An 8506-nucleotide genomic window follows, 5' to 3' on the forward strand; every position below is an offset into this window, starting at 1 on the left:
GAAAGGAAGAGATTACATCCCCTTTGGAGCTCAGAGTTGTCTGATCTCTCTCCACCTCTGCTATAAAATGCAAATCTGTCTGAGAAACCCTGAAACCAGCAAAGGAAACGTGAAGACCTTGTTAGAGCACATGCTGCTCCCTTCTCCAAAGGGACAGGAAAGTCCCTGCACAGGAGGTTTGGAAAAGATTGGCCTGGGAAAAAATGTTTGGCCTGGGAAAGAGACAGTGACTGTCGTGCCCTGGGAAAGCACCTGCTGTTGGTGTGTTAGTGTTGAGACCCCTGGAACAACAGTTACTTGGCTATGGGTGTGTTGACTTTATTTGTTAAAGCTATGGAAGGAATAGACAGGGCACAGGGATGAACACAAAATATGTTTTGGACCATTTTTTCATTTTGGTTTTTATCCCTTTTTTTGGTTGTCACTGTTGTTGCCACCTGCAATTTTTGGCCTTATCTTTTCCTATGTGCAATTTTCTCTTTGCACTCTGATTTAATTTTGTAATTTATATTTTTATGGATTTTTATTGTCATCTATATAATGAAACCTTTTCTGCTGTTCTTCCCAAAACCTCAAGAAAGCATCAGATGGTCTGAGTTGGCTGTTCTGTTAGAATTAGAATTCTGTTCCACTGAATTCTAAACTGGTGAAGCAAACCTGGCTTGAACAGCTGATATTACAGTGCAGCAAAGGGAAGAGAAATTTCCCCCTAACTATACCACACAAAATTAATAGTGATAGATATGATTCCATTTCTCATATTTTTGACCAATGCTGTAGAATGAGAATAGATATTATAAAAGCTTTCAATTTTGCAGTCTCCTGTGATATGGCACTTTGTTGACAGAAAGATAATTTATTGGCTTTTTGAGTATCTCTGCACAGCTCATGCTTGTCACAGAGTGACAAGCCTTCCTGATTCATTGGGTCTCTGTAGAAATATGCAGCTCCTTTTCTTGTTTTTTATAAGATCAATACATGGGTTCCTTCCAATTTAAGATATCCTATGATGCTATTCCTTCCCTCCACTCCAGTGCAAGTAATAAAGGATAAGCATGGGATTAAGGATTAAAACAAACAAGTGAAAACATATGTTTATTGATATTGATTGCCTGGTTGTGGTGACAAAAATCTTCTCAGACTCAATGTAAAGTGCAGAGGTTGCAGCAAGGTGCATCCTCTGTGGATTTGGCTTATCATGGGCAGCACAAGGGTGGAGTAAGTATGCTCTGATTTTTTCAGATTAAACCAAAAACAGAGGAAGATGCAAAAGTCAGTGTGAAATTAAGGTGCGCGTATGAATGCTTTTCCTTGTCAGTGGTTGATTTAAAGCTGACAAACCAGTTCCTGCCTGGGATTTGACTCATTTCAGGAAATTGCTTTCACATTCGGGTGAGAATTCTCAGGGGTTAGAAAATGCATTGCACTTGCATAAAAATCATCAACTTCTGGGTTATTTCATTGGGATTTTATTTGTCTGATTTTCTAATTCCCAGTTCTTTTGGCCAAAACATCAGGGATAGAAAAGTGTGTGGAGTGGATTGGCGGGAAATGTCAGTTTTGAGTAAATGTTAAGGTTTTCATGTAAACCCTTGCTTTATGATCTGGATTTTCAAAAAGATTCCTGTGAGACTGCTGGAAGCTTAACAGTATGTTTACTTTTACTGGATGTCAGGTTTCTGTTTCACATCCGGTGAGTTGTGATCTATATAACCCATGTCTCAAATAGCCTTTCCCATGTTTCTTTTCTTCTGACACAACATTCACAAATTTCCTGTTGCTATTTAGTATGAGTGCAACAATTATCTATTATGAAATTCAGGGATACAGCAATGATAAACCATAAGAAGAATCACTAAGTGTGCATGTGCAGATTATCATATGCCACTTTTTGTTACTGGGACTTAAGTAGTCAATGCTCAGTGCTGTATCCCACCCAGCTAACACTTTACATTTAAATGTAGCTCACAGTTAGTGACAGATGCTGAAATAAATATACAAATAGGGAGGTGAGGGTATTAGTTTATATACAGCCATTTATCTTCTGATAGCACGAGCAAAGCTGAAGTCAGATACAGTTAAATGAACTGAAGCTGTAACAGTGCCTCTTGAACTGCTTGAATTAACAAAATCAATCCTCATAAATTAAACTATCATTGATCTATGATACAATTAAGTCCTATAATCAAAATACACTATTGGTGCATGCAGCGTAACCATACTTATTCCAACGCTGAATTTTAACCACTGCTGGCTAACTGCTCCTGCCATGTTCTGTAAGGCTCCCATCTGGCATGGGAGATGCTAACATTATGATACAGTTATTTCTTTTCCATTTTTCAATTTAGGCTGACATCTGCTGGTCTCTGCAAATGGCAGGCAACCCTGCTGAATGCAAACCAATTTGAGGCTGCGGCTTCTCATGTTTTCCCTTTGTCATTTTTCCAGAGCTGGGAATGGCAACCAAGCCACTTAATTACAAAGGAAATTCATGCAGAATAATAACTCAGTGGAAGAAGAAAGGCAGGAACAATGCCCTGTAGAAGAAAATGAGTTTGACATGATAAATTGCATTCATGCACGCCCAGTGCACTGTGCAAGCACTCAGAGGAGCCAATGGCAGCCACTGTATATTGGCCAATTAGACCTATACAAAAAAGGTGTTATTTAAGGGCACCACACTGTGGGTTGTAATGAGGAGGCTGGGGAGGGGAGTTCTCTCTTTTACACTCTCAATGAGGCTGATGAGAGGGGGAGTGGTGTGATATTGGGCAATCAGCACTTGATGTCTGCCCAGACAGACTGCAGTGGTCACAAGGAGCTGGGCATTGGAGGGTGTGAGACATTCCAACAGGAGCTCCAGGTAATGTGCTACACACACCTAGCCCAAAGCAGCAAGAAATAAGAGGCTGCTGTATGATTAAATAAAACAAGGGGCACCTCCACATTCCCTGCTGGCTGTATATATCATGGCTCTGTTTTTTAGGAAAATGAGTCATTTGACATCTTACACTGACTGTAGCACTCCTCACCCTGGCAGACTATTCAGGGATATCTCCAGTGATGCAGCTTCCACCTGCATGGACTTTCAGTTCCATTGTCACCCAGCTGTTATTTTGGACAGGAATCCACTCACAACCACTGCTTTCCCACTGAGATTTTGAAACTCTGAGTAAAACCAGTCACCTCTGAATCAGTTGTGAATCTGTGAGGCTACTGATGCTTGAGCTACAATGCAGATCTGGATAGGCAGCATTTACTGACTCCCCTATGGTGGTTTGTTTGTGCACTTTGAAGTCCAAACAGTTTTTCTCTTGCTACTTTTCATTTCCTTTTGGTCCAGCTCTTTGTTTGAAACAGCTGGCGTGCCTCTTACCTCAGCAGCAGTATTTCCCATTTCAGCTGCATCACTTTGTCTTTCCCAAGATATTTTGTAAGCAAACAGAAGAAAGAAAGGAAGCATTAATTATGTGATGGCAGAGGTACTCCTCTAACTCCAGGGTGTTTGAAGCACAGGTTGCTGACAGTGGGTGCTGTCCATACCTCCTACAGCCTGTTGTCCTTCAGCAGCATGCAAGTTGGAGTATTATCCTGCTCTTCCCTGTTTTCAGCAGGGTGATGACATTGTGGTGGCTGTCTGATCTAACATCCTGAGACATTTCAACAGTTAAGTTATTGCAAAGGGTAGATTCACTTTTAATCCTGCACTGCAGGTCCTTGAGTTGGTTTTTTGTAGGGTGTTGAAAGTACTCAATGCTAGGTGTGATAACTCACGATGATGACATTTATCCTTGGGAAACTGGTTGAAGTTTCTGCTGTAGCTTGGAGGAGCCAAGAAAGCCTGAGCCAGTGATAAAGGAGAGCACTTAGAAAGTTGCCACCTCTATGAGTTGCCATGGCTGGTGCTGAGGAGCAGCATTACAGCACACAAAGAAAGGGAGAAAGGGTGGATAAGATCTAGGTCCTTACACCTCATGGGCACTAAGGATCCTCCAGCTGATCCTGCCCAGGAAAGCAGAAAGCCTTTCTGCTTTGGGGAACAAGGAGTAGTGAAATTTGTGCAGTTTATACATGCTGCTAGTATTTCAGCCAGGAATCTGAAGTCTAATTGGGGTTTGGCACAGGTTTAGTGATGGTTACCAATTACAATTAACTGTTATTGTCTGTTAAGTGCTGACAGACGTAAAAGGAGGCAGTGCCACCCCCAAGCATGATAACAATCAAATGAATCAGCAGTTGCTACCAATAATCCTCATCCCCTGGTGGTAAGGTGCAGCTGAGTTACAGATTTGGAATTGATGAAGATCCTACAAATAGTGCTTGGTTAATACTGATGGGATGTAGGGGTCAGGAAAGTCCCTTGTGCTTCTTTTGATAATAGTAATAGTGCTACTGCTTCTACTAATAGTAATATTTCTGCAGCACCTCTAAGAATAAAATACCACTTCAAAGTGTCAGCCCTTTGGATCCTCACTGAAAATGTATTCATGAAGATAGGCAAGCCAGCTAGCAAGGTGAGTTTTTCCTCTTAGTGCTTCAAATCATACCAGTTATGTGAAGTAGAAAGCTACAATACTGAAGCTGACACAAAAGTCTTGATATTGCTAGCATAACTCGTATGGGGGTTTGTCTGGTTGTTTGCTTTTGGTTTGTTGGGTGGTTTTGCATTTAGGTTTATTTTTGGAGTTTTAAAATGTCTTTATAAAAATTGTATAAAAATATTAGTAAACTGTAAAGCGAGTGCCAGGGCAACATCAGGGTAACTATCAAGTAAATCCTTAAACTACCTTAAGCCTTTAAAGGACTTGTTACAAAGCAGTTTGGACAGTTATGTAACTGCAGTGACATTTGGTGCTTCTTCAGGTTAAAGCCCTCTGAATGCTCCCAACAGCCCTGAACTGCAGTTCAGATTGCTCTGTGTAGCTGCTTCCCAGTGAAAACTCAGGCATTTACCACTGAATGGCTCTTTGACTGCTGGTGTTCATTTCTCTCACTCTCTGATTCTGCAGACACCCCGTTTCTCTCAGGTGTTTAGTAGTGACATTAATATACTGACAGATACACCCAACCATGTTGCAATTTACTGGAGCTGATGGGGAAATGTTCTCAGAGCTACACTTGCAAAATGGAGCTGTTTTATAACTTTTGTGATTGCTATTCTTCAAAACTTCACCTCTCAGAGTGCTGATAGACAATTTTCCCTTCCATTCATTTCTCTGCTTATTGTAACAGATACTTTAAGCACAGACCAGTGAACTGTTAATCTGAACAGACTCCTCAGCATTTCATACAGTAGGAGAGAAGCACCAGAGAATTCACATTTGTTTTGAAGCTAAAATAAATTATCACTCAGATATCTTGCTAAGATAGAAAACTTGGCCTTATATTTTTTTTGGCTCTGATGTTGAAGATCTGGAACTTGAAAGCTATCTGCCTGCTGCTATGATTTGTGCAATAGACTTTAAATGGAGTGATACACTGGATGGCTGAATGGACCTGTGAAAGTCTCATTTAAATCAATTCCTGTAAGGGTGATGTTTAGTGGGTTGTGTATCCTGGATTCAGATAATGGCAGAGGGTAGAATCACCATGTGTGTACAGACTGAACATTTGTGTAGGTATGAGGTACATCATACTAATGGTGTGCCCAGAAATGTGTTCAGAACTTAGCCAAAAGCCAAACCAGCTATTCACCAGCCATCTTAGATCTTTAATGGAAAATTTTATTATGGCTGTGAATTTGCTGCAGTTTCACGCCACAGAGCAAGATAGATGTAAGATAGGTTTATGGTGAGTGGTCTTTTACTATTAGTTCACTGCTTTTTTTTTGTACTAACCACTTTTGCAATTTAATGATATGGCAGCAATGGCTTTTATTGTGAAAGTGAAGGCAGGCAATTTCAAATTTTTGAAAACTGTATTGCACTGCCTAAGTTTAGGATATGCTGTGATAACATCTAATTTTGTGTCATCACAGGCATTCAGCTTGCATATGTGGTGCCCTCCTTTTACAATTTCTTTGACAGTGGCATCACTGCTAATGAACAAGCCCTGTAGATGATAATTTTCCTGAACTTTTTGTGTCTAGACCTGATTTGGTCTAGAGGATTTCAGTTCATCAGGTTCTCATTTGAACTGCCAGGTACTTTTACACTCTGGCATCTTACAGAAGTGAGCATAGACGTGATCCAGAACTGCAGCAGTTCAGCTGTGTTGGGTGTTTTTTTTTTATCTATTCAGTTGACAAGGTGAATCATCTTTGTCATTTTAGTATTTCCTTAGACATAATTTCCTGAGACAATTTTTTTCTTCTTGGAACTCATTAGCAAAAACATTGACCGGTCTGAATTGAAGATAATAGTATCTCAGCTTTTCAAATTGCTGAGACAAGTAGAGTTGGTAACCCCTGAACTTGAAAAAAAACCAGGTTGGAATGCCTGGACCAAACCACCCAGATGACCTTTCAGTCAAGTCAGAGAAAATTCTTTGAACAGTTTGGGGAGAGGAAGAAGTTCATCTTTCACAGCAGAGTCATGAACAGAAGAGGTTCCAAAGCAGTAGTGTGATTTCCTGCCTCTCAGTCCTTTTTTACAGACAATATAATCCTCTGGAGCAGCTTCTAACCACTTTAAAACTCTTGATCCAATTTCCCACTGCCTTCTGCTTTGTCCCTTCATGCCAGTAGAAGTAGCTGTGAGACATTTTAGAAGAGCTCACATGGTCACACTTCATGCCCAGTTTGCCTCTGGTGGAGGCAGCAGGGTAAAAACCACCAGAGACTCAAATATTGACCTGACAGAGGGATCCCAGAGGGGCAGCTGCAGCAGAGAGCAAGATGAGGACCTCTTTGCACAGCAGAGCTCAGGGCAGCACAGGCCATGTGAAGCCACTCCTGAGGCATCCAGCTGGGAGACAAGAGCGGGATGTAAATTGGTGGAGCTGCTCCAAGTCGTGCTGGGATAGCTGATGGCAGACTGGCTAGCTCAGGGGATTTGGGGGCTGCAGGGAGCATGCAAATCCTCTGTAAGACTCAGCAGTGAAGAGCTCAGGCCAAAAAGCTTCGGGGCTGCTGTGTCGTCTCTGCCTCTGTCCTCACTCAGCTCCCACAAGAATGCTTAAGCAGCAAAGCTTAAGCTTAATCGAGTTATGTGAGCCAATAAACTTTGCTGCATTTCTTATTGCCCTACCACAGTTAGATGCTTCGAAAATATTTTGCTTTAAATCAAGGCAGGTTTTTTGCAGATTTCTTCCAGCACAGTCTCTCTGCTTCCCCTCCTGAACTTGCTGCTCTGCAGCTCAGGTGGACTCAGGACTGCCTGGCGTGCATGTCTTTGAGGAACATTATGAACTGCACAGCTTTCACTTGACCTCAGGCTTCAGAAGGAATGTCAGGATCAGACTCTGAATATCTGAATTAAAGGCTTAACTTGGAAAAGCGCACCGTCAAAGTGGTCAGAAGGTCTGTGGGGTGCACAAAGCAGCTGATTGTGCACTTAAGACTCCTGTGTTAGCCTTCCATCTGTTGCCAGCAACCAAGGCTGAAAGAACATGCTTGTGTTGCTGGTAGTGGCATGAAAAATAATTGTTCTTGTTGAAGTTCAGTTCTGCAGGAGCTGGCCTTTCTTCTTCATCCCCTCAGCTTCACAGTAATGAGGGAAACAGCGAGCTCTTCCTCTCATGATAACTGAGCTCACCCAGCTTCTTCCCTGTTGCGGTGTCTGCAATCCTCCTTGCTGTATTTTAAAAGCAGAACCTGTAACAACTACAAAGCCCTAAGAGAAGCAAAGCTTCAATTCTGTGGACACCAGTGACATTCTCAGGGGTGCATCTTTCTTGATCCCAGCCCGTGCTTCCCACCTCCTGGTGAGCACAGGGGGAAAGGCTCGTGTCTCAAGGCAATGGAGCTCCCAGGCATCTTTCTTCATGATTCACACAGAAACTTTTAATTTATAGAACTGACATGTTAACTGCAGTGGCCTAAAAGAATAAATGAGTAATACTGTGGGGTCTTCCATTCAGAAACAAGAATGTTTTCCCCAAGACCTCTTTTTAATTGAAGCCATTTGTCATTTTGAATGTCGAATGTATTCATTAGAAAGCAGCACCTCGGAGGGGACTGGGGAGCTCAGGAGATTAGTAACAGGGTACAAAGCCTTTTGCCTCCAGGTTGCCAGTTTCAAATCTGGCCATGTCACTATTGATCAGAAGAAGTCATTACAGGCTGACAGATGTTTGGTTGCTTATATAGAAGTGACCTTGTCAGATTAGTCAAATTCTTTGTTAAGAGATATGTCCCTACTGCCTCTCACACGCAGGCACACACACACACACACACAAAAATCCTCATTAGCACCTTGTTGGTAGTGCTCACAGCATCAGTAAGGACAGGGCACAGTTGTTTATGCATAATCAGAACAGAGAGATTTTTGAGTTATGTGAGGGTTGATTGAAGCATTTTCAAAGTGTTTCATGATGCACTTTGAAATTTCCAAGTTGATTCTGTGCT

The sequence above is a fragment of the Geospiza fortis genome, unplaced genomic scaffold, assembly GCF_000277835.1.
Source record: "Geospiza fortis unplaced genomic scaffold, GeoFor_1.0 scaffold11, whole genome shotgun sequence".
In the NCBI taxonomy this organism is placed as follows: domain Eukaryota; kingdom Metazoa; phylum Chordata; class Aves; order Passeriformes; family Thraupidae; genus Geospiza; species Geospiza fortis.